General features: G+C 42.5%; 1 protein-coding gene across 1 annotated transcript in view; it reads left to right on the top strand.

Annotated features, from left to right (window-relative positions):
• The window catches only part of LOC311141343 (glutamate receptor ionotropic, delta-2), a gene marked incomplete at both ends in the record, with an annotated part of 590,499 nt that overhangs the window by 150,268 nt on the left and 413,021 nt on the right, over positions 1–27,210 (top strand). The window lies entirely within an intron of this gene.

The raw sequence follows: 27,210 nt of genomic DNA, 5'->3' as shown, positions 1-27,210 counted from the left end.
GACAATGACACTGTGCCAAAATTATTTATGGGGGAAAGGAAGGCAGCCTGGCAAACGTTGTCTTCAAATAGCAAAGTGCTCCCACGGAGGAAATTCACGAGCTCACATGGCCTACAGTCATCATCCTCAGGGAGGGAGGGAGGGAGAAGGACAGCTGTTTTCCCTCTCATGTCAAATCTCAGTGTGGTTATGGTTTCAGAAAGCTCTTCTATAATAATGAATAAAGACAGACACAAATGTCAAGTTCACCATGTTCAGGTCGTGTACAAGTCCGGTCTGGATAACAGAACAAACTAGTCAAATACCGATCAACTAGACCCTGTAACAGTTATACTGGCAGGGTAGTGTGAACATTCATCTACATCAGTGGAGGAGGAGGGGAGGACAGCTCATAATTTTGGCTGGAACGGAGCCAATGAAATGGCATCAAACCATGTGTTTGATGTATTTGATACCATTCCACCTATTCCGCTCCAGCCATTACCACGAGCCCGTCCTCCCCAATTAAGGTGGCACCAACCTCTTGTGATCTACATCCTCTTTACCTTCCTGGCTGGTAGATATGCTGCTGTTATTGTTGTGCCACTGGTCCCTGGATTCAGCCATACTGTTGGCTAGTGTCATTAAGAGGCTGTTGACCTTTGTGCTTACCTCTGTCAGACTGACACTCTGCTCATTAGCTACTGCTACTTGCATCCTGTAGCACACACAGCATCTGAGCGAGAGAGAGAGAGAGAGAGAGAGAGAGAGAGAGAGAGAGAGAGAGAGAGAGAGAGAGAGAGAGAGAGCTCTCTGTCTCTCTCTCGGGTCCTGGGGGCTCTGTTCACAAACACAAACAGACCCCACAGAGCTCCAGGACAACAACAACAACACAATTAGACCCAACTAAATCATGAGAAAACAAAAAGAGAATTACTTGACACATTGGAAAGAATTAACAAAAAAACAGAGCAAACTAGAATGCTATTTGGCCCTAAACAGAGAGCACACAGTGGCAGAATATCTGACCACTGTGACTGACCCAAACTTAAGGAAAACTTTGACTATGTACAGACTCAGTGAGTATAGCCTTGCTATTGAGAAAGGCTGGCTCTCAAGAGAAGACAGGCTATGTGCACACTGCCCACAAAATGAGGTGGAAACTGAGCTGCACTTCCTAACCTCCTGCCAAATGTATGACCATATTAGAGACACATATTTCCCTCAGATTACAGAGATCCACAAAGAATTTGAAAACAAACCCAATTTTGATAAACACCCTTACAGTTGAAGTCGGAAGTTTACATACACTTTGGCCAAATACATTTAAACTCAGTTTTTCATAATTCCTGACATTTAATCCTAGTAAAAATTCCCTGTTTTAGGTCAGTTAGGATCACCACTTTATTTTAAGAATGTGAAATGTCAGAATAATAGTAGAGAAAATGATTTATTTCAGCTTTTATTTCTTTCATCACATTCCCAGTGGGTCAGAAGTTTACATACACTCAATTAGTATTTGGTAGCATTGCCCTTAAATTGTTTAACTTGGGTCAAACGTTTCGGGTAGCCTTCCATAAGCTTCCCACAATAAGTTGGGTGAATCTTGGCCCATTCCTCCTGACAGAGCTGGTGTAACTGAGTCAGGTTTGTAGGCCTCCTTGCTCGCACACGCTTTTTCAGTTCTGCCCACAAATTTTCAATAGGATTGAGGTCAGGGCTTTGTGATGGCCACTCCAATACCTTGACTTTGTTGTCCTTAAGCCATTTTGCCACAACTTTGGAAGTATGCTTGGGGTCATTGTCCATTTGGAAGACCCATTTGCGACCAAGCTTTAACTTCCTGACTGATGTCTTGAGATGTTGCTTCAATATATCCACATAATTTTCCTTCCTCATGATGCCATCTATTTTGTGAAGTGCACCAGTCCTCCTGCAGCAAAGCACCCCCACAGCATGATGCTGCCACCCCCGTGCTTCACGGTTGGGATGGTTTTTTTCCGCTTGCAAGCCTTCCCCCTTTTTCCTCCAAACATAACGATGGTCATTATGGCAAAACAGTTCTATTTTTGTTTCATCAGACCAGAGGACATTTCTCCAAAAGGTATGATCTTTGTCCACATGTGCAGTTGCAAACCGTAGTCTGGCTTTTTTATGGCGGTTTTGGAGCAGTGGCTTCTTCTTTGCTGAGCGGCCTTTCAGGTTATGTCAATATAGGACTCGTTTAACTGTGGATATAGATACTTTTGTACCTGCTTCCTCCAGCATCTTCACAAGGTCCTTTGCTGTTGTTCTGGGATTGATTTGCACTTTTCGCACCAAAGTACGTTCATCACTACAGAACGCGTCTCCTTCCTGAGCGGTATGACGGCTGTGTGGTCCATGGTGTTTATACTTGCGTACTATTGTTTGTACAGATGAACGTGGTACCTTCAGGCGTTTGGAAATTGCTCCCAAGGATGAACCAGACTTTTTTTTCTGAGGTCTTGGCTAATTTCTTTTGATTTTCCCATGATGTCAAGCAAAGAGGCACTGAGTTTGATGGTAGGCCTTGAAATACATCCACAGGTACACCTCCAATTGACTCAAATGATGTCAATTAGCCTATCAGAAGCTTCTAAAGCCATGACATCATTTTCTGGAATTTTCCAAGCTGTTTAAAGGCACATTCAACTTAGTGTATGTAAACTTCTGACCCACTGGAATTGTGATACAGTGAATTAGAAGTGAAATAATCTGTTGGAAAATTGTTGGAAAAATTACTTGTGTCATGCACAAAGTAGATGTCCTAACCGACTTGCCAAAACTATAGTTTGTTAACAAGAAATTTGTGGAGTGGTTGAAAAATGAGTTTTAATGACTCCAACCTAAGTGCATGTAAACTTCCGACTTACCACAGTGTGCTATCACAGCAGCAAGATGTTTGACCTGTTGCCACAAGAAAAGGGCAACCAGTGCAGAACAAACACCATTGTCAATACAACCCATATTTATGTTTATTTATTTTCCCATTTGTACTATTTCCCATTTGTATGTACTATTTGCAAATTTTTTACAACACTGTACAGTTGTAGTCAAAAGTTTTGAGAATGACACAAGTATTGGTCTTCACAAAGTTTGCTGCTTCAGTGTTTTCAGATATTTTTGTCAAATGTTACTATGGTATACTGAAGTATAATTACAAGCATTCCATAAGTGTCAAAGGCTTTTATTGACAATTACATTAAGTTTATGTAAAGAGTCAATATTTGCAGTGTTGACCCTTCTTTTCCAAGACCTCTGCAATCCGCCCTGGCATGCTGTCAATTAACTTCTGGGCCACATCCTGACTGATGGCAGCCCATTCTTGCATAATCAATGCTTCTCAATGGGATTAAGGTCTGGGGAGTTTCCTGGCCATGGACCCAACATTTCAATGTTTTGTTCCCCGAGCCACTTAGTTATCACTTTTGCCTTATGGCAAGGTGCTCCATCATTCTGGAAAAGGCATTGTTCGTCACCAAACTGTTCTTGGATGGTTGGGAGAAGTTGCTCTCGGATGATGTGTTGGTACCATTCCTTATTCATGGCTGTGTTCTTAGGCAAAATTGTGAATGAGCCCACTCCCTTGGCTGAGAAGCAACCCCACACATGAATGGTCTCAGGATGCTTTACTGTTGGCATGACACAGGACTGTTGGTAGCGCTCACCTTGTCTTCTCCTGACTTTTTCCGGATGCCCCAAACAATCGGAAAGGGGATTCATCAGAGAAAAGTCCTCAGCAGTCCAATCCCTGTACCTTTTGCAGAATATCAGTCTGTCCCTGATGTTTTTCCTGGAGAGAAGTGGCTTCTTTGCTGCCCTTCTTGACACCAGGCCATCCTCCAAAAGTCTTTGCCTCACTGTGCGTGCAGATGAACTCACACCTGCCTGCTGCCATTCCTGAGCAAGCTCTGCACTGGTGGTGCCCCGATCCCGCAGCTGAATCAACTTTAGGAGACGGTCCTGCCGCTTGCTGGACTCTCTTGGCCGCCCTGAAGCCTTCTTCACAACAATTGAACCTCTCTCCTTGAAGTTCTTGATGATCCGATAAATGATTGATTTAGGTGCAATCTTACTAGCAGCAATATCCTTTCCTTTTTCTGCAAAGCAATGATGACGGCACGTGTTTCCTTACAGGTAACCATGGTTAACAGAGGAAGAACAATGATTTCAAGCACCACCCTCCTTTTAAAGCTTCCAGTCTGTTATTCTAACTCAATCAGCATGACAGAGTGATCTCCAGCCTTGTCCTCGTCAACACTCTCACCTGTGTTAATGAGAGAATCACTAACATGATGTCAGCTGGTCCTTTTGTGGGAGGGCTGAAATGCAGTGGAAATGTTTTTTTGGGATTAAGTTCATTTTCATGGCAAAGAGGGACTTTGCAATTAATTGCAATTCATCTGATCACTCTTCATAACATTCTGGAGTATATGCAAATTGCCATCATAAAAACTGAGGCAGCAGACTTTGTGAAAATTAATATTTGTGTCATTCTCAAAACTTTTGACCACGACTGAATATAGACATAATATGATATTTGAAATGTCTTTATTCTTTTGGAACTTCTGAGTGTAATGTTTACTGTTAATATTTATTGTTTATTTCACTTTGGTTTACTATCTACTTCACTTGCTTTGGCAATGTTAACATACGTTTCCCATGCCAATAAAGCCCTTAAATTGAAATTTGAAATTGAATTGAGAGAGAGAGACAGAGACAGAGACATAGAGAGAGAGAGCGAGAGAGAGAGATACAGAGAGAGAGAGAGAGAGAGAGAGAGCGAGAGAGAGAGAGAGAGAGAGAGACAGCGAGACAGTGAGACAGAAAGACATATAGATAGAGAGTGTGAGAGAGAGACAGAGAGAGACAGAGAGAGACAGAGAGAGACAGAGAGAGAGAGAGAGAGAGCGAGAGCGAGAGCGAGAGCGAGAGCGAGAGCGAGAGCGAGAGCGAGAGCGAGAGAGAGAGAGAGACAGAGAGAGAGAGAGAGAGAGAGAGATAGAGAGTGTGAGAGAGAGACAGAGAGAGAGAGAGAGACAGAGAGAGAGAGAGCGAGAGCGAGAGCGAGAGCGAGAGAGAGAGAGAGAGAGAGAGAGAGAGAGAGAGAGAGAGAGAGAGAGAGAGAGATAGAGAGTGTGAGAGAGAGACAGAGAGAGAGAGAGAGAGAGAGAGACAGAGAGAGAGAGAGAGAGAGCGAGAGCGAGAGCTAGAGAGCTAGAGAGAGAGAGAGAGAGAGAGAGAGAGAGAGAGAGAGAGAGAGAGAGAGAGAGAGAGAGAGAGAGAGAGAGAGAGAGAGAGAGAGAGAGAGAGAGAGAGAGAGAGAGAGAGAGAGCAATTTTCTTTGCAGAGTATCCACACTTACTTCCCTTGCATAATCTCTCTGGCCTAGTCACTCCCACTTGAAAATGGGAATGGAACTGAAAGTATGTAAGTATATGTTATAGTGCATATGCTTCATACGGAATAATATGAATCAAGCCTTTCATCTATGCCTTCTGAGAAAATGTCTCACTCTTTCACTGAAGGGCAGATACACGCAAGGACTGCATGCGTTGTAGTGCTTTATGCTTGCTCAATGCTTCTTATGCAGATTCCTATTCAGGAGCACTTCAGACTTAGACGGTGCTGCTCTTAAGAGCTGTGGTGTGCTTGTGCTTCAGTCATAAATGTTTATGCATTTCTTCCCCATTATAGGCACAGAATGAGGAGAGAATAATTTGAATACAGTCTTATGACAGTGGTCTTCTAAATATTCAGGCTGATTCGCCGAGACTAGGAGCAGTAATTACTGTGATGATAAATCTTGGGTTGTAATAATAAGAAAATATTGTTCCTGCCAAATGGAAACCAAGCACTAAAATATCCATGCAGGCAGTGATCACACGACTCAGTATACAGTGCTGTAAAAGGTACTATAGCGGCTCTATGGTAAATGGCTTATTTTCATTTGATACATTATTTCATGGGAGGGAATGTAAAGGACGTCACTCTGCTTGTTTAGCGAGTACCACTTCCTGCCGATTCGGGTCACACCGTTGCTTGAACCCAGGAACTCTGCTAGCACATGTGACGCCCTCCAGAAGCGTCTTACTAGTCGACGAAAAAGCTGATAATTTGGCATCCCAAGTGGTGACTCTTCAGGCTGAGGAGCAAGTTTCACACATCCCCATGTGCTACAGCAGCACTAGTATGACTTACTGTCAGACCGTAGTGGGCCAGGGGATGCATCCCAAATGACCCCCTATTCCCCATAAAAGGGCTCTCCAACCCTGTTCCTGGAGCGCTGCCATCCTGTAGGGTTTCACTCCAACCCCAGTTGTAACTAACCTGATTCATTTTTATCAACCAGCTAATTATTAGAATCAGGTGTGCTAGATTAAGTTTCACATTTTTTTGTCACATGCACCAGTACAGTGAAATGCCTTTATTGCCAGCTCTAACCCCAACAATGTAGTAATCAATAGCAATGTAATAATACAAATAACAAGGTAGAACAAAAACACATGAGATATAAAACTAAGAAGAAGACGATAAAGTAGGTAAGCGTACTATATACAGGGTCAGTACCAGGACCATATTTACAATGTGCAGGCATACTGGATCCATAGAGGTACATACGTATAGGGGTAAGGTGACTAGGCTTCAGGATATATGATAAACAGAGTAGCAGCAGCGTATATGATGATTGTATGTGAGTGGGTGTGTAGAGCCAGTGTAAGTGTATGTGCATATTGTGTGTGTGTGTGAGCGAGCAGATGATGGAGTGAGTGTTTGTGTGTGTGTTGGAGTGACAGTGTGTGTAGTGTCTAGGGCCCTGTGAGTGTGCATAGAGAGTGCAAAAGTAAGAATAATAAAACCTACAGGATGGTATCTCTCCAGGAACAGGGTTGGAGAGCCACCACTTACACTACTTCTGACCATAACCCAATGCGCCTTCGTTAAAAGTAGTGCACTACGTAGGAAATAGGGTGCCATTTGGGACACAGCCATGGTTTTTAAAGGCTTAAGAGCAATACCTTTCCAACGGTACAGTAGATTAGAAAGGCAGAGCTGAACCCTTTTCCACGAATCACCACCACCACCAACAATCACAAGCCCTTTTCCACGAATCACCACCACCACCAACAATCACAAGCCCTTTTCCACGAATCACCACCACCACCAACAATCACAAGCCCTTTTCCACGAATCACCACCACCACCAACAATCACAAGCCCTTTTCCACGAATCACCACCACCACCAACAATCACAAGCCCTTTTCCACGAATCACCACCACCACCAACAATCACAAGCCCTTTTCCACGAATCACCACCACCACCAACAATCAAAAGCCCTTTTCCACGAATCACCACCACCACCAACAATCACAAGCCCTTTTCCACAAATCACCACCACCACCAACAATCACAAGTTTGACACCAGGTTGGCCGAATCACTTATGGAGTGAGGCAGTCAAATCACTGAGGTCGACATGAGCTGTGGGCCCAGTGAACAGTTGTTCCGCCAGTGAGCCCCTTTAACCACTGTAATAAGTGTTTTTGGGCAGCGGGGCAATTGATCTTAAAAGATTAAAGCAAATATTAAATGAGGAAATGTGGTGGTGGAATATGATTTAATGGCGAGGCAGCCTGGAGCTGAGAGGACCTGGATGGTTGTGGGAGAGCGGGAGGGAGAGGGAGGGGGACAGAGAGGGGGAGAGAGGTCACTGCTCCCACTGAGCACATTCATTTTACAATGTTTCCCCATTCCCTCCCTCTGGACAGCAGCCTTCCTCCCCCCCATTCAACCCCAATAGTATAGAATATAGCAGAGAAACCGACGGCAGACATATACAGTATCGCCAGTCTAAGGTTTGTAGCTGACATCGACGGCAGTTGACATTTTATTAATAAAATTGTCAATTTGTATTGTAAAATATCTATAACTGTCCTGATGGGTAAAATTTTTTGGAAACTTATCCAGACCAGAAACCTCCCCCATCTCTCCCTCCCTGCACAGCCAGCCTAGCCAATCCGCAGGCGGTATCGATTTGTCTCAAGTGAACAATCCATTTAAGGTCCAGCAGCTCATTAGATCTCCAAGCAAAGCAACAACATCAACTAATGAATAGTTACTACACCCTGTGAGTTGCTGCTTAGCCATGGGCTCCACAGAGGAGATGTGATGTGTGTGTGTGCCTGCATGCATGCGGTTATGAAGCATCTTAGTAGGTGATCTCACCAGGGGTCCCCCAGTCCTGATCAACCCTTTCTCTCCTCCAGTATGTTCAGTCCTGATGAACGTTAGGGCGAGAGGGAGCAGACTCTCACTGAATAAAACATGACTTACCCCATGTAATGATTTAAAGTCTCTCCTGCTTGTCTCCCTGGTCCTGGAAATGGGACACTGTGTTCAGGTGCCCGTGTTTGCAAACTGCAGGTCTAATCAGCAGAATCTCGTACAGTGTAGAGCAGTGGTATTCAAAGTCGGGGTCGCGAGTGGGGTCGCCGGGGGAATTGCAGTGGGATCGTAAAAAATATTGATATTTTGGGAGACAAAGATTAAGAGTACAGATTGATTTATGGGACAATTTACAAACTTTTTTGTGTAAAATATGTATTTATTTGGTTGAGTTTAATGTGTTTATTTGTTCTCTCAATTTTCATAAGAGAGATAAAAATGTAATGAATTTAAGGTTATTTGTTGATGTGAAAATCTACATTTAGAGATTTTGTAAGGTATCGTTAAATTTGGGGTGGGGTGTGGTCGCAAGAATTTCTGTAAAAGAAAAGGGGTCCCCAGAAATTCAGGCAAAAAAAAAGGGGTCCCCTCTGAAATGGTTTGAATACCCCTGGCTGTAAGGGCCTTTTGGCAAAGTCAGGGTGCGTCCCAAATGGCACCCTAGTCCCCATATAGTGCACTACTTTTTACCAGATCCCTATGGGCCCTAGTCAAAAGTAGTGCACTATACAGGCAATAGGGTGCCATTTGGGACGTAACCTATCTTTAGAGACTTGCATTAAGTGTCTGACCATGTATTTGTGCTTAACAAGTCACATAATACGTTGCATGGACTCACTCTGTGTGAAATAACAGTGTTTAACATGATTTTTGAATGACTATCTCATCTCTGTACCCCACATATACAATTATCTGTAAGTTCCCTCAGTCAAGCAGTGAATTTCAAACACAGATTTAACCACAAAGACCAGGGAGATTTTCCAACGCCTCGCAAAGGGACCTATTGATAGATAATAATTAATTACACTTTTGATGGTGTATGAATAAATCAAATCAAGCTTTATTTATACAGCACATTTCAGACATGGAATGCAACACAATGTGCTTCACAGGAAAAAATAAAAATAAAAACAATGAAAATAAAAAATGAAATATATACTACACAACAAACATAAGAGGCTAAAAAGGTGCAAAGCTAAAAAGGTGTGTTTTAAGATCTCTTTTAAATATGTCCACAGTTTGGGCCACCCTCAGGTTCTCTGGCAGGCTATTCCAGAGGCTGGAGGCATAATAGCTAAAGGCTGCCCTTCCATGCCTCTTGGTCCTAGGCTTTGGGATAGTTAAAAGGCCAGGGCTAGAGGAGCTGAGGGACCTGCTGGGTACATAACTTAAAAGCATGTCTGACATGTATTGGGTTGCACAATCGTGGATTGATTGAAAACCAATAGAATAATCTTAAAATGTATTCTAAAACTCACAGGCAGCCAGTGCAGAGACCTTCAAATCGTTGTGTAATGTGTGCTCTCCGTCTGGTCTTGGTCAGTACCCGTGCTCCAGCATTCTGTATGTTTTGCAGTTGACAAATGGGTGCCAGGTTTCCTCCAGACGTGACGCTTGGCATTCAGGCCAAAGAGTTCAATCTTGGTTTCATCAGACCAGAGAATCTTGTTTCTCATGATCTGAGAGTCCTTTAGGTGCCTTTTGGCAAACTCCAAGTGGGCTGTCATGTGCCTTTTACTGAGGAGTGGCTTCCGTCTGGTCAATATACCATAAAGGCCTGATTGGTGGAGTGCTGCAGAGATGGTTGTCCTTCTGGAAGGTTCTCCCATCTCCACAGAGGAATTCTGGAGCTCTGTCAGAGTGACCATCGGGTTCTTGGTCACTTCCCTGACCAAGGCCCTTCTCCCCCGATTGCTCAGTTTGGCTGGGCGGCCAGCTCTAGGAAGAGTCTTTGTGGTTCCAAACTTTTTCCATTTAAGAATAATGGCCACTGTGTTCTTGGGGACCTTCAATGCCTCAGACATTGTTTGGTACCCTTCCCCAGATCTGTGCCTCAACACAATCCTGTCTCGTAGCTCTGCGGACAATTCCTTCGACCTCATGGCTTGGTTTTTGCTCTGACTTGCACTGTCAACTGTGGGACCTTATATAGACAGGTGTGTGCCTTATGTAAATAAGGTATTTCTGTTTTTCTATTTTCGCTTTGCCATTATGGGGTATTGTGTGTAGATTGATGAGTGAAAAAAAAATATTTAATTCATTTTAGAATAAGGCTGTAACGTAACAAAATGTGGAAAAAGTCAAGGGGTCTGAATACTTTCCGAATGCACTGTATATAGTGTTTTATCTTTATTATGAATTAAAATGTGCGGCCAGATTCCCTCTCTATGCTTTGGCTCCAACAATAAGTACCTCGGTCTTGTCTTGATTTAGCTGGATGAAGTTGTGAGCCATCAAACTATTTAAATCACTAATACAGTCTAATTATCTGTGGATCTAAAATCCTCTGGTGACACAGAAATGTAAAGTTGTGCATTGTCTGCGTAGCAGTGAAAATCAATGCTGTGCTTTCTGATAACTCTGCCAAGGGGGTAACAGTAACGGACCCAAAATTGCACTTTTGGAACGCCACATGTGATATGTATTTTCTCTGAATTATGTTCATCAAGTGACACCCAGTCACTTCAAAGATACAGGCGTCCTTCCTAACGCAGTTGCCAGAGAGGAAGGAAACCGCTCAGGGATTTCACCATGAGGCCAATGGTGACTTTTAAACAGTTACAGAGTTTAATGGCAGTGATAGGAGAAAACTGAGGATGGATGAACAACAGTGTAGTTACTTCACAATACTAAACTAAATGACAGAGTGAAAAGAAGGAAGCCTGTACAGAATAATAATATTCCGGCCTCCCGAGTGGCACAGCAGTCTAAGGCACTGCATCGCAGTGCAAGAGGCATTACTACAGACCCGGGTTCATTCCCGGGCTGTGCCACAACCTGGCCGTGGCTGGGAGCCCCATAGGATGGTGCACAATGGGCCCAGCGTCTTCCGGGTTAGGGGAGGGTTTGGCCGGAGGGGCTTTACTTGGCTCATCGCGGCCCTAGCGACTCCTTGTGGTGGGCCGGGTGCCTGCAGGCTGACCCCGGTCGCCAGTTGAATGGTGTTTCCTCCGACACATTGGTGAGGTTGGCTTCCGGGTTAAGCTGGTGGGTGTTAAGGAGCATAGTTAGGCGGGTCATGTTTCGGAGGATACATGACTCCACCTTTGCCTCTCCTGAGCCCGTTGGGGAGTTGCAGCGATGAGACAAGATCCAAAATTGTGTGGTCAAAAAATTAAGTACAAAATATAATCATACACATGCATCCTGTTTGCAAAAAGCAAAGTAAAGCTGCAAAAAATGTGACAAAGAAATGAACTTTATGTCCTGAATACAAAGCATTGTGTTTGGGGCAAATCCAATACAACACATCACTGAGTACCACTCTTCATATTTTCAAGCATGGTGGTGGCTGCATCATGTTATGGGTATGCTTGTCATTGGCAATGACTAGGGAGTTTTTTAATTGCTTACCTAGGTGACATTGAATGTTCCTGATTGGCCTAGTTACAGTTTTGACTTAAATCGGCTTTAAAATCTATAGCAAGACTTGAAAATGACAGTCTAGCAACGATCAACAACCAACTTGACAGAGCTTGAATAATTTTAAAAAGAATAATGTGCAAATATTGTACAATCCAGGTGTGCAAAGCTCTTAGAGGCTTACCCAGAAAGACTCTCAACTGTAATCGCTGCCAAAGGGGATTCTAACATGTATTGAATACTGTATATTTCTGTATTTCATTTTAAATAAATTTGCAAAAATGTCTTAAAACATGTTTTCACTTTGTCATTATGGGGTATTGTGTGTAGATGGGTGAGAGAGAAAAAAATCTATTTAATCAATTTTGAATTCAGGCTGTAGCACAACAACATTTGGAATAAGTCAAGGGGTATGAATACTTTCTGAAGGCACTGTAAATAAAAGTGTGAAGATGTTATGCAGCTACAGACACGTATTCTTGGAACACCTGGACACAGCGGTAGAGACCTTGCGTAGGTTGTCACCCTAAGGTCATCCTTACTTTATATCTCTTGTGCGATACATAAACACAGTAATGGGTAAGTCTGATAAATAGCACTACAAGCCAGACTACAGTCAGTCCGACGGCAAAGAGCATGTACTGCATGCCAATGTGTACACTGGGGAGGCAAGTTAACCTAGCAGAAGGAACGGTCATCTGAAATAATCTGAATCCCAAATAATGGTTAGACGGCAAATGGCCCTTCGCTGAGGCTCTGTGCTTTTATTGGGCGATTATTATTGGTGCTTGGCCATTATTGTTGGGCCATTATTGTTGGGCCATTATTGCTGGGCCATTATTGTTGGGCCATGACCTGCTGTAGTCATTTAGTAATGAGTCAGTCCTTTCTGCTAGCTCCACACATCGGAGGGAAAATTATTCATCTATTTACCCCTTTACAGACGAACTAGATCCAAGAAAAGCTGAGCAATTGCTTTCCTAGCATGTGTTTATGTTTGTTGAACCACTTCTCTGACCAGAACCAAACTGACCATGACATTGCACAGTTGATTTCCACGGGAGCTTCTAGGGGTTGCAAAATTCCTGTAACCTTCCCAGAATTCCCAGTTTTTACAGAAAACCCGGTTGAATGATTCCTGGAATCAGGAGAGAATAAGCAGGAAATCAGAATTCTCTAACCAGGATTTCTGGAAAACCTGGGAATTCTGGGAAGGTTACAGGACTTTTGCAACCCAAGGAGCGTCTGATAAATGTAGCTCTGCACTAGTATAGGCTACAGTAGATCAACTCTAGGCTCAAAAACTTTAGGGGGGCAAAACATTCGCCTGTTGCCGACCCCTGCTCTAGGGAACTCCAGGCCCCGTATCCACAACGAAAAGGTCCTAGGAATACTGTTAAAACCCAGCTTTAAGACAAAAAAACTCCCAGCTCAGAGTAGGATTTAGGATGAGACACTGCCCAGACAAACTCTGAGCCAGGAGTAAAATCAACTCATAAAAGTGCATCTCAGCTGGTAATCACAACAGTTTGAGGTACCACAAAGGAATGACAGTGATGACATTGACATTGTTGTAAATCCTGATGAGGCATGATCAGACTCTGAACTCTATAGCATGCTTCAGACAACCTCAGTGAATGTGGCAATTTGATATAATTTTCTCATGACACAATCAATTTGCCTAATGTTAATTACTGCCTAATACTGTATGTTGGCATACATACCATTTTTTAAAAACAAATTCTGATGGTTGTTAAAAGTGAAATTTTTACAATACTAATGTTATATCAATACACTTGTCACTCCCGTTTAACAACTCTATCGCTATGGCACAGTAGGAATCAAGTCACTTGCCGATAATGTTGCATCCAACATTGCATCCAACATTTGAAAGGTCTATAATTTTCATCGAACACAATCAAAGTTAACATAAGTCCTTTATTAGCCTAGTGGTTCTAAGTATTTGTGTTTATTAAGGATGCCAAGGCAGCAGCTACTCTTCCTGGAGTCCAGCAACATTAAGGCAGTTGATTTGATTTGATACAATTACAAATATTACATGACATTACATTTCATAACACTTTTCACAGCACATTATGTGTGTGCCCTCAGGCCACTATTGTACTACCACATATCTACAATATAAAATCCATGTGTACGTGTGTGTAGAGTGCGTGTGTTATCATGTGTATGTGTGTGTGTGTGTGTCTGTGCCTGTGTGTGTGTCTCTTCACAGTCCCCGCTGTTCCATAATGTGTATCTGTTTTTTAAATCTGATTCTACTGATTCTACCCTGGTAGGTTGACTGATAACCTTAACCAGGTTGACGGCACTGGTTACAGTTTGAAGCTTTTTCTTGAGTGGGCAACTTGATGAAAGCCAGTCAATATTAATGTCACCCAGAAAATATATCTCTCTGTTGATATCACATACATTATCAAGCATTTCACACATATTATCCAGATGCTGACTGTTAGCACTTGGTGGTCTATAGCAGCTTCCCATAAGAATGGGGTTTAGGTGAGGCAGGTGAACCTGTGTAGCCATATTACCTCAACAGAATTTAACATGAGATCCTCTCTAAGCTTTACAGGAATGTGGCTATCATCTAAGTGAGTTTCAGAGATAGTCAAAATATGAATGTCATCTGTAACTAGCAAGTTATTGATTTCATGAACATTGTTTCTTAGGCTACATATTTTAATGTGGGCTATTCTTAGCACTTTTCTGGGATGCTTGATGGTTTTAATTGTTTGAGCTGATAGTGCAGGGTGAGCTGCAAACAGTGGACTTCCTACTAGGGCACAGCACCTCAGTGCTAACAGTATAACTCTGGTTCATAGGCCCATGATTACTGCATACAAAAGCTATCGGATCGATAGAGGCATTCGGGGAGTTAGAAGGACATAAATTAGGTTACTTACATTGTGACTGCCAACGCCCCTGGGATAATGTACATTTGCTGCAGCATTACGACAATTCAGCGACACAATGGTAGGGATTATCTGAGCTGGGCTTGGGTCATTGATAAGTCATTGTCTCAACGTAGCCTTGAATTGTGTGGACAGAGTGCAGGAGCCAAGACGATTTGGATGGACTCCGTCATTCCTGTAGAGCATCTTCTGTTTCCAGAATGTGTCAAAGTTATCTATAAAAGTTATTCCATCAGAGGTACATTAATATTTTAGCCAGCTGTGTAATGCCAGTAGCCTGCTGAATCTTTCACACCCACGGCCCAACGATGGTACCGGACCTGAAATAATTGGCCGCTTTTTGGAATCTTTCAGAGCTAGAATCAGTTCTTTAAAATCAATTTTCAGCAGTTCCGAGCTAGCCCTCCTGTTGTCGTTTGAACCCCACATGGACTACAACAGCGCCAACTACCGGCAGCTGTCGTGGAACGGTCGGAAGCAGGATAGCAGGGTTTTTGCCCCGGGAACCGAGATGTAGGGCTGACCCAAATTAGTTGACTGGTCGATTGTTTGGTCATTAGGCTGTTGGTCGACCAAGATTGTTTTAGCCGAGCAGTAACAAATATATATATATATTAAGTACCAGTCACAAGTTTGGACACACCTACTCATTCAAAGGTTTTTCTTTATTTTTTACTATTTTTTACATTGTAGAATAATAGTGAAGACATCAAAACTATGAAATAACACATATGGAATCATGTAGTAAACAAAAAAAAGTGTTAAATAAATCAAAATATATTTCATATTTGATATTCTTCAAATAGCCACCCTTTGCCTTGATGACAGCTTTGCACACTCTTGGCATTCTCTCAACCAGCTTCATGAGGTAGTCACCTGGAATGCATTCCAATTAACAGGTGTGCCTTCATAAAAGTTAATTTGTGGAATTAATGCGTTTGAGACAATTAGTTATGCTGTGACAAGATAGGGGGGGGGGGGGGGGGGGGGGGTATACAGAAGATAGCCCTATTTGATAAAAGACCAAGTCCAAGAACAGCTCAAATAAGCAAAGAGAAATGACAGTCCATCAATACTTTAAGACATGAAGGTCAGTCAATAAGGAACATTTCAAGAACTTTGAACGTTTCTTCAAGTGCAGTCGCAAAAACCATCAAGCGCTATGATGAAACTGGCTCTCATGACAACCGCCACAGGAATGGAAGACCCAGAGTTACCTCTGCTGCAGAGGATAAGTTAATTAGAGTTACCAGCCTCAGAAATTACGGCCCCAATAAATGCTTCACGGAGTTCAAGTAACAGACACATCTCAACATCAACTGTTCAGAGGGGACAGTGTGAATCAGGCCTTCATGGTCGAATTGCTGCAAAGAAACCACTACTAAAGGACACCAATAATAAGAAGAGACCTGCTTGGCCCAAGAAACACAAGCAATGGACATTAGACCAGTGGATTTTTGTCCTTTGGTCTGGAGTCCAAATTTGAGATTTTTGGTTCCAACCGCTGTGTCTTTGTGGGTAAACGGATGATCTCCGCATGTGTATTTCCCACCGTCAAGCATGGAGGAGGAGGTGTTATGGTGTGGGGGTGCTTTGCTGGTGACACAGTCTGTGATTTATTTAGAGTTCAAGGCACACTTAACCAGCATGGCTACCACAGCATTCTGCAGCGATACGCCATCCCATCTGGTTTGGGCTTAGTGGGACTATCATTTGTTTTTTAACAGGACAATGACCCAACACACCTCCAGGCTGTGAAAGGGCTATTTTACCAAGAAGGAGAGTGATGGAGTGCTGCATCAGATGACCTGGCCTCCACAATCCCCCGACCTCAACACAATTGAGATGGTTCGGGATGAGTTGGACCCCAGAGTGAAGGAAAAGCATCCAACAAGTGCTCAGCATATGTGGGAACTCCTTCAAGACTATTGGAAAAGCATTCCAGGTGAAGCTGATTGAGAGAATGCCAAGAGTGTGCAAAGCTGTCATCAAGGCAAAGAGCGGCTATTTGAAGAATCTCAAATATAAAATATATTTTGATTTGGTTTTTAAAAAATGTTTACTACATGATTCCATATGTCTTATTTCATAGTTTTGATGTCTTCACTATTATTCTACAATGTAAAAAATATTAAAAATTAAGAAAAACCCTTGATTGAGTAGGTGTGTCCAAACTTTTGACTGGTAGTGTTTATACAGTTGAAGTCGGAAGTTTACATACACCTTAGACAAATACATTTAAACTCAGTTTTTCACAATTCCTGACATTTAATCCTAGCAAAAATTCCCTGTTTTAGATCAGTTAGGATCACCACTTTATTTTACGAATATGAAATGTCAGAATAATATTTAGAGAGAATGATTTATTTCAGCTTTTATTTCTTTCATCACATTCCCAGTTGGTCAAAAGTTTACATACACTCAATTAGTATTTGGTAGCATTGCCTTTAAATTGTTTAACTTGGGTCAAACGTTTCGGGTAGCCTTCCACAAGCTTCCCACAATAAGTTGGGTGAATTTTGGCCCATTCCCCCTGACAGAGCTGGTGTAACTGAGTCAGGTTTGTAGGCCTCCTTGCTCGCACACGCTTTTTCAGTTCTGCCCACAAATGTTCTATTGGATTGAGGTCAGGACTTTGTGATGGCCACTACAATACCTTGACTTTGTTGTCCTTAAGCCATTTTGCCACAACTTTGGAAGTATGCTTGGGGTCATTGTCCATTTGGAAGACCCATTTGCGACCAAGCTTTAACTTCCTGACTGATGTCTTGAGATGTTGCTTCAATATATCCACATAATTTTCCTTCCTCATGATGCCATCTATTTTGTGAAGTGCACCAGTCCCTCCTGCAGCAAAGCACCCCCACAGCATGATGCTTCCACCCCCGTGCTTCACGGTTGGGATGGTGTTCTTCGGCTTGCAAGCCTTCCCCCTTTTTCCTCCAAACATAACGATGGTCATTATGGCCAAACAGTTCTATTTTTGTTTCATCAGACCAGAGGACATTTCTCCAAAAAGTACGATCTTTGTCCCATTGTGCAGTTGCAAACTGTAGTCTGGCTTTTTAATGGAGGTTTTGGAGCAGTGGCTTCTTCCTTGCTGAGCGGCCTTTGAGGTTATGTCGATATAGTACTCGTTTTACTGTGGATATAGATACTTTTGTACCTGTTTCCTCCAGCATCTTCACAAGGTCCTTTGCTGTTGTTCTGGGATTGATTTGCACTTTTCACATCAAAGTACGTTCATCTCTAGGAGACAGAACGTGTCTCCTTCCTGAGCGGTATGACGGCTGCGTGGTCCCATGGTGTTTATACTTGCGTACTATTGTTTGTACAAATGAACGTGGTACCTTCAGGCGTCTGGAAATTGCTCCCATGGATGAACCAGACTTGTGGAGGTCTACAAATTTTTTTCTGAAGTCTTGGCTGATTTCTTTTGATTTTCCCATGATGTCAAGCAAAGATGCACTGAGTTTGAAGGTAGGCCTTGAAATACATCCACAGGTACACCTCCAATTGACTCAAACGATGTCAATTAGCCTATCAGATGCTTCTAAAGCCATTACATAATTTTCTGGAATTTCCCAAGCTGTTTAAAGGCACAGTCAACTTAGTGTATGTAAACGTCTGACCCACTGGAATTGTGATACAGTGAATTATAAGTGAAATAATCTGTCTGTAAACAATTGTTGGAAAAATTACTTGTGTCATGCACAAAGTAGATGTCCTAACCGACTTGCCAAAACGATAGTTTTCCAACAAGTGTATGTAAACTTCCGACTTCAACTGGCGCCCATCTCACACACACACACAAAATGTATTTTCCAACTAGCGCTGGCTTTGCTGATAACTACTTTATTGATGGAAAATGTACTTGTTACGACTGTGATATGTGGTTGTCTCACCCATCTAGCTTTAGATGAATGCACTAATTGTAAGTTGCTCTGGATAAGAGCGTCTGCTAAATGACTAAAATGTCAATGTAAAGGTGTTTTTAAGGGTATGAAGCACGATAAAACATGGTGAGTTCTATCTCGTTCTCCTGAATGACTAGAGGACTTTATTTATATTGTCGAGGGGAGTAAGCTGCTTTACAGCAGCAGTCTCCTTCTTTGTGACATAATGGTGGAGCATTGGCCTCCAAGCCGCCAAAACCCCCAGGGAGAGGACTTCAGTCCGGTGGAGGGGAAAACACATAAGCTGAGCATCCCTTTGTGATCCAGCACCATCATCATTTCCTCAGATCTGCCCGGCAACATGTCATTCAGTCACAGTGTGACTGGGGCATGGTCTGATGGCCGCCTTTAATCAAAGCCTTAGTCTCCGACCTGCCCAGGAATTACACATCACTGTTGGGGTCCGCAATGGGGCCGGGCCAGCAAAGTGCTGCAATCTCACATAAGTGACTCAGCACTGGGTCTGAATGTACAGTCTCATATGCTGATATGGTTAATAGATAAAAACAATTGGTTTGATTCTCATCTGTGTTTCACAGCAGTGTAATTGAACATGTTTTATTCAGAACTAACCTTGTGGTCCACAGTGGTGGTGAGGCAATACAATTGCATGATTAGGGGGAAATGCAACACCCATAAATCAAAGGGGAAGTTAGTTAAGGCCAGACAACTCATATTGGCCAAAAAAATTGTTGCACTATAATTGATTCATAAGGTTGTTTCTTGAAACAAGATTACTTTTCTGTTTTTATTCTGTTTTTATTATGTTGGGTTAAGTTGTACGATATATTTTATTCTGTTTTATTATGTTGGGTTAAGTTGTACGATATATTTTATTCTGTTATATTATGTTGGGTTATGTTGTACAATATATTTCTTGTTTGGTTATTTTCTTAATCTTGGACTTTGGTTTCGTTTCACTGAGCGTGACTGTAATGTAGTTAATTCATTAAAATCATTTTATTTATCTAAACTTATCTCAACCAAATGACTTCCATACAGTATATAAAATGCAGTATAAGTAGCTAACTGACCCAGTGTTGTTTATTGTTGGCTAGTTATCTCGAAAATAGCCAATCAATTGACTGCAATTATTGTGTGCAACAGGTCATTGATCAACCTAACCCTAGTGCACGTTACTCAAACACATCAAGCCAAATCAATAGTCCCTTGATAAATGTGACTCTGACTTCATTTCAAGCTTGCTTGAAAAGCTCAAAATCCTGACCATGGTGTACACTACTGCTGACGAGCTGGGTGCAGCCGTCAGGAAAAAGATAATCAAAGAGTGTAGAATAAAGGAATATTGAATGTCTGTACTCCATTCCGGGCTCCATGCATGGCTCCTGGAGAGAACATTATTGATTTTTTGTGGTGCCGACACCAAAGAGGAAATTATGGGAAGTCAGTGGTGCATGAATTGGGGTGTGGTGGACGTTGTCGGGCAGTGGGCGCCCAGAGTTCTCTTAATTGTATCTTCTTACTGTGAGAGCGGATAGAGAGAAGGAAACAACCAGAGGGCAGAGTGTCTTAAACAGAGGGAGCTGTCGGGAAGGAGGAAAATCAACAGAGCCTCTCAATCAGGTCTCTAAAACTGCCCAGGGAAAACAAGGACTTAAAACACAGCAGGGAGGATCAAAGAGATTGATGGGGGCCGATTTGTACACAGGTTTTGCAAGCAGGCTTTATTGATGGTTTACACACATGGATTTGGAAATCATAAATAAACACCCTATTTCCTTATTTAAACAGTACAAGGATTTTCCACTCCGACCTTGACCACCAACAGAACTGGTCTGTGGCTTTCACATAGAACTAGAAGGGCCTTTAATAATATCCTCCCTCAGCCTTCATCAGATCATTTGGCAACACTAAGGCATTAAGGCAGCAATTATATCAAATTACACTGAACAAAAATATAAACGTAACATGTAAAGTGTTGGTCCTGGTATAGAGGTCCTGGATGGCAGGAAGCTTGGCCCCAGTGATGTACTGGGCCATACGCACTACCCTCTGTAGTACCTTGCGGTCAGAGGCCGAGCAGTTGCCATACCAGGCGGTGATGCAACCAGTCCGGATGCTCTCGATGGTGCAGCTGTAGAACCTTTTGTGGATTTGAGGACCCAAGCCAAATCTTTTCAGTCTCCTGAGGGGGAATAGGCTTTGTCGTGCCCTCTTCACGACTGTCTTGATGTGGATACCAAGGAACTTGAAGCTTTCAACCTGTTCCACTACAGCCCTGTCGATGTCAATGGGGGCGTGCTCAGTCCTCTTTTTTTTTCCTGTAGTCCACAATAATCTCGTGGAGGGCAGGCAGTGTGGTGAAGCAGTGTGGTGAAGAAGGCGCAACAGCGCCTCTTCAACCTCAGGAGGCTGAAGAGATTTGGCTTGGCACCTAAGACCCTCAGAAACTTTTACAGATGCACAACTGAGAGCATCCTGTCAGGCTGTATCGCCGCCTGGTACGGCAACTGCACCGCATGCAACCGTAGGGCAATCCATAGGGTGGTACGGTATGCCCAAAGCATCACCGGTGGCACACTGCCTGCCCTCCAGGACACCTACAGCACCCGATGTCACAGGAAGGCCAAAAAGATCATCAAGGACATCAACCACCCGAGCCACGGCCTAATCACCCCGCTATCATCCAGAAGACATTGCTCGTCCTAATATTTATATATTTCTTAATTCCATTCTTTTACTTTTAGATTTGTGTATTGTTGTGATTTGTTAGATACTACTGCACTGTTGGAGCTAGGAACACAAGCATTTCGCTACACCCGCAATAACATCTGCTAAATATGTGTATGTAACCAATAAAATGGGATTTTGATTTGATTTGATCATTACACTGACTGCAGGAATGTCCACCAGAGCTGTTGCCAGATAATTGAATGTTCATTTCTCTACCATAAGTCGCCTCCAACATCGTTGTAGAGAATTTGGTAGTATGTCCAACCGGCCTTACAACCGCAGACCACTTGTATGGCGTTGTGAGGGCGAGCGGTTTGCTGATGTCAACGTTGTGAACAGAGTGCCCCATGGTGGCGGTGGGGTTATGGTATGGGCAGACATAAGCTATGGACAACAAACACATTTGCATTTCATCGATGGCAATTTGAATGCACAGAGATACCGTGACGAGATCCTAAGACCAATTGTCGTGCCATTCATCCGCCGCCATCACCTCATGTTTCAGCATGATAATGCATGGCCCCATGTCGCAAGGATCTGTACACAATTCCTCAAAGCTGAAAATGTCCCAGTTCTTCCATGGCCTGCATACTCATTGAGCATATTTGGGATGCTCTGGGTTGACGTGTACGAGAGTGTGTTCCAATTCCCGCCAATATCCAGCAACTTCGCACAGCCATTGAAGAGGAGTGGGACAACATTCCACAGGCCACAATCAACAGCCTGATCAATTCTATACGAAGGAGATGAGTCACGCTGCATGAGGCAAATGGTGGTCACACAAGATACTGACTGGTTTTCTGATCCACGCCACTACCTTTTTTTTAAGGTATCTGTGACCAACAGATGCATATCTTTATTCCCAGTCATATGAAATCGATAGATTAGAGCCATATGAATTTATTTCAATTGACTGATTTCCTTATATGAACTGTACCGCAGTAAAATCTTTGAAATTGTAGCATGTTGCGTTTATATTTTTGTTCAGTATATATATGCAATTTGCGTTAACAAGTTGTCGAATCAAGAATTACCCAGGACAGTAGTGTGGTCGACATTCCACTCCATGCCAAAGAGTAGGCCTCCAATTGTAACATTGGACATGCATTACAAATCCCACATAAACCAGCAGCAGCAGCCTCTATGATGTTGTCATTCATCATCATCACTTCTGTGAAATGAGGGTTATTTTCGCTTTTTTTCTTTTTTTTACGTGGGCTCTGAGCTCCGGAGAACTGAGCCATGAAGGGGAGCAGACAGTAGCCCCTGGTCTCGGCTGCAGGATTGCGTCTTAGGATAATGGAATTGGGATTTCTTACAGTCACATACAGTATGGTATAGATTTATAGAAGCGGGAATGCAAGGCAGCGCTTTATAACCCTGTTTGATATAACACGGTAAAGGATGCCATTTCAGCTTTATTAGCTAATGCTATTTATAAAAACCCAGGGCGTTGGAACAAATATTTCCCAGCAGAATACAGGAAACACAGTTACACTGAAAACCTTGATGAATGTGTTTGGGTGCCATTAATCGTATCAGTGAGTATTATGAAATTCTTAAGTGATCAATAACTGCTTCGCAATCCAAATCTCCCACACAGCCCAAGTTTACAGTATTTGTTAATGGCCCAATATACTTGACAAAGACCGTAACGACTATTGCCATTCTATTGCCATTCTGTTGCCATTCTATTGCCATTCTACTGCCATTCTGTTGCCATTCTATTGCCATTCTATTGCCATTCTATTGCCATTCTGTCGCCATTCTGTTGCCATTCTGTTGCCATTCTATTGCCATTCTATTGCCATTCTGTCGCCATTCTGTTGCCATTCTGTTGCCATTCTATTGCCATTCTATTGCCATTCTATTGCCATTCTACTGCCATTCTGTTGCCATTCTATTGCCATTCTATTGCCATTCTATTGCCATTCTATTGCCATTCTACTGCCATTCTGTTGCCATTCTATTGCCATTCTATTGCCATTCTATTGCCATTCTATTGCCATTCTATTGCCATTCTATTGCCATTCTATTTATTACGGCGAAAACACAAACTCAGGCTCAGAGCTGGCGCTGACCCTCTATGGCTGAGAGTGAATCCCCGTTATTACTGTCACGTCTAACATTTCCCCCCTGGTTCTACTTACCTAACTAGTAGTTATCACTGTCACGTCTAACATTTCCCCCCTGGTTCTACTTACCTAACTAGTAGTTATCACTGTCACGTCTAACATTTCCCACCTGGTTCTACTTACCTAACTAGTAGTTATCACTGTCACGTCTAACATTTCCCCCCTGGTTCTACTTACCTAACTAGTAGTTATCACTGTCACGTCTAACATTTCCCCCCTGCTTCTACTTACCTAACTAGTAGTTATCACTGTCACGTCTAACATTTCCCTCCTGGTTCTACTTACCTAACTAGTAGTTATCACTGTCACGTCTAACATTTCCCCCCTGGTTCTACTTACCTAACTAGTAGTTATCACTGTCACGTCTAACCTTTCCCCCCTGGTTCTACTTCCCTAACTAGTAGTTATCACTGTCACGTCTAACATTTCCACCCTGGTTCTGCTTACCTAACTAGTAGTTATCACTGTCACGTCTAACATTTCCCCCCTGGTTCTACTTACCTAACTAGTAGTTATCACTGTCACGTCTAACATTTCCCCCCTGGTTCTACTTACCTAACTAGTAGTTATCACTGTCACGTCTAACATTTCCCCCCTGGTTCTACTTACCTAACTAGTAGTTATCACTGTCACGTCTAACATTTCCACCCTGGTTCTGCTTACCTAACTAGTAGTTATCACTGCCACGTCTAACATTTCCCCCCTGCTTCTACTTACCTAACTAGTAGTTATCACTGTCACGTCTAACATTTCCCCCCTGGTTCTACTTACTTAACTCTACTATTGTTTGGCTCCTTGTGCGTGATTTTTAAGCGTACTATATATATATGCAAAATGGAAGAAGTTGTATTATCCGAGAGGGAGAAGTATGCGTTAGCAAGAGACGAGTTATGTAACTATGAGTAAGGGAAGAGTCAAACATCATTAATGTGTGTGTAATCTCCCCAGTCTTACAGCCTATAATAATTAAAGACATTAATCACGGGGTGCGGTGGCATATTATATCTTCGGAGAGACCCTGGCGGGAGCTGGAGCTGAGCTCTACGAATGAAAGGAAGACGAACCTTACCCTCCTAGATAAACAGGAACCTTACCCTCCTAGATAAACAGGAACCTTACCCTCCTAGATAAACAGGAACCTTACCCTCCTAGATAAACAGGAACCTTACCCTCCTAGATAAACAAGAACCTTACCCTGTTAGATAAACAGGAACCTTACCCTCCTAGATAAACAAGAAACTTACCCTCCTAGATAAACAGGAACCTTACCCTGTTAGATAAACAGGAACCTTACCCTCCTAGATAAACAGGAACCTTACCCTCCTAGATAAACAGGAACCTTACCCTGTTAGATAAACAGGAACCTTACCCTCCTAGATAAACAAGAACCTTACCCTCCTAAATAAACAGGAACCTTACCCTCCTAGATAAACAAGAACCTTACCCTGTTAGATAAACAGGAACCTTACCCTCCTAGATAAACAGGAACCTTACCCTCCTAGATAAACAGGAACCGTACCCTCCTAGATAAACATGAACTTTACCCTCCTAGATAAACAAGAACCTTACCCTCCTAAATAAACAGGAACCTTACCCTCCTAGATAAACAAGAACCTTACCCTCCTAGATAAACAGGAACCTTACCCTGTTAGATAAACAGGAACCTTACCCTCCTAGATAAACAGGAACCTTACCCTCCTAGATAAACAGGAACCTTACCCTGTTAGATAAACAGGAACCTTACCCTCTTAGATAAACAGGAACCTTACCCTCCTAGATAAACAGGAACCTTACCCTCCTAGATAAACAGGAACCTTACCCTCCTAGATAAACAGGAACCTTACCCTGTTAGATAAACAGGAACCTTACCTTCCTAAATAAACAGAACCTTACCCTCCTAGATAAACATGAACTTTACCCTCCTAGATAAACAGGAACCTTACCCTCCTAGATAAACAGGAACCTTACCCTGTTAGATAAACAGGAACCTTACCCTCTTAGATAAACAGGAACCTTACCTCCTAGATAAACAGGAACCTTACCCTCCTAGATAAACAGGAACCTTACCCTGTTAGATAAACAGGAACCTTACCCTCTTAGATAAACAGGAACCTTACCCTCCTAGATAAACAGGAACCTTACCCTCCTAGATAAACAGGAACCTTACCCTCCTAGATAAACAGGAACCTTACCCTGTTAGATAAACAGGAACCTTACTCTCCTTAATAAACAGGAACCTATTAGATACACAGCAGTGGTGTAAAGTACTTAAGTAAAAATACTGTACTTTTACTATTGATATTTTGACAACTTTTACTTTTACTTCACTACATTCCTAAAGAAAATAATGTACTTTTTACTCCATACATTTCCCTGACACCCAAAAGTACTCGTTACATTTTGAATGCTTAGCAAGACAGAAAATTGTCAAATTCACACACTTACCAAGAGAACATCCCTGGTCATCCCTGCTGCCTCTGACCAAATGCTTGTTTGTATATGATTTTTTAGTATTGGAGTCTGGTTTGCTTAATATAAGGAATTTTAAATGATTTATACTTTTACTTTATTTTTGATACTTAAGTATATTTGAGCAATTACATTAACTTTTGATACTTAAGTATATTTAAAACTAAATACTTTTAGACTTTTACTCAAGTAATATTTTACTGGGTGACATTCACTTTTACTTGAGTCATTTTCTTTGTGTGTGTATGCGTGCATGTGAGCGGTGTGTGTGTATGCATGTGTGTGTGTATGTGTGAGTGTGCGTTTCTGTTGAAAGTAAGCTGTAAACCAGATGGACCAGGACGACATGGGATTGTCTCCTGGAGCACAGAGAGGGAATTCTTGACACACAGACTTGGCTTGAGAGACTGGCATTGATCGTCGTCTGAGACTCCCAGTCAAGAGAGGGAATCAGGAGACTATTTATTTTTACTTTTTTAAATTGTACCTTTATTTAATAGGCAAGTCAGTTAAGAACAAATTCTTATTTACAATGACGGCCTACACCGGCCAAACCCGGACAACGCTGGGCCAATTGTGCGCCGCCCTATGGGACTCCAATCACAGCCTGGAATAGAACCAGGGGGTCTGTAGTGACGCCTCAAGCACTGAGATGCAGTGTCTTAGACCGCTGCGTGATTAACAACTAATTGGCCGATGTCAGTTCAATTACTTGAATTCCATTTGTTTGGTTTTTTTGTGAGCCCAACGCGCCATTTCTCTAGAGAGAGAAATCAAATAATTCACAAGGGAAATCAACTCTAGAACTACACTGGGCTGAAGGGAGTTGTAGTTTCATTAAACAAATATTCAACGTAGTTCAGCAAATGTGGTAATCATGAAATAAATAACGTGCTCGGCTCCACCTTATAAACTTCAATCAGGTGCTGGATCCTCCTATATAACCCAAAGAACAGGACAGCACTACGGTAAATCAACTTCAATTGACATATATTCTATTGCCGCACAAACGTTTTTAGAGTATGAGCCCTTCTTCAGCAAGCAAGGCAATGGCAGTCAATGTCATGACAACCAGACCTCACAGGTGGGCATCATTATACATTTCCAGTCAGTATTCACCCAATCAAGAGATCCCAGCAGAGGGAGGTTGTGGGGGAAACATGAAAATCTACAATGACCATAATCCATTGCTCTAATGTTTTCCGGCTCGGACA

The sequence above is a fragment of the Coregonus lavaretus genome, assembly GCF_964263955.1.
Source record: "Coregonus lavaretus genome assembly, chromosome: 14".
NCBI lineage: Eukaryota > Metazoa > Chordata > Actinopteri > Salmoniformes > Salmonidae > Coregonus > Coregonus lavaretus.
Note: the sequence above shows the minus strand (reverse complement) of the source record. Positions and strands in the feature narration are given on the sequence as shown.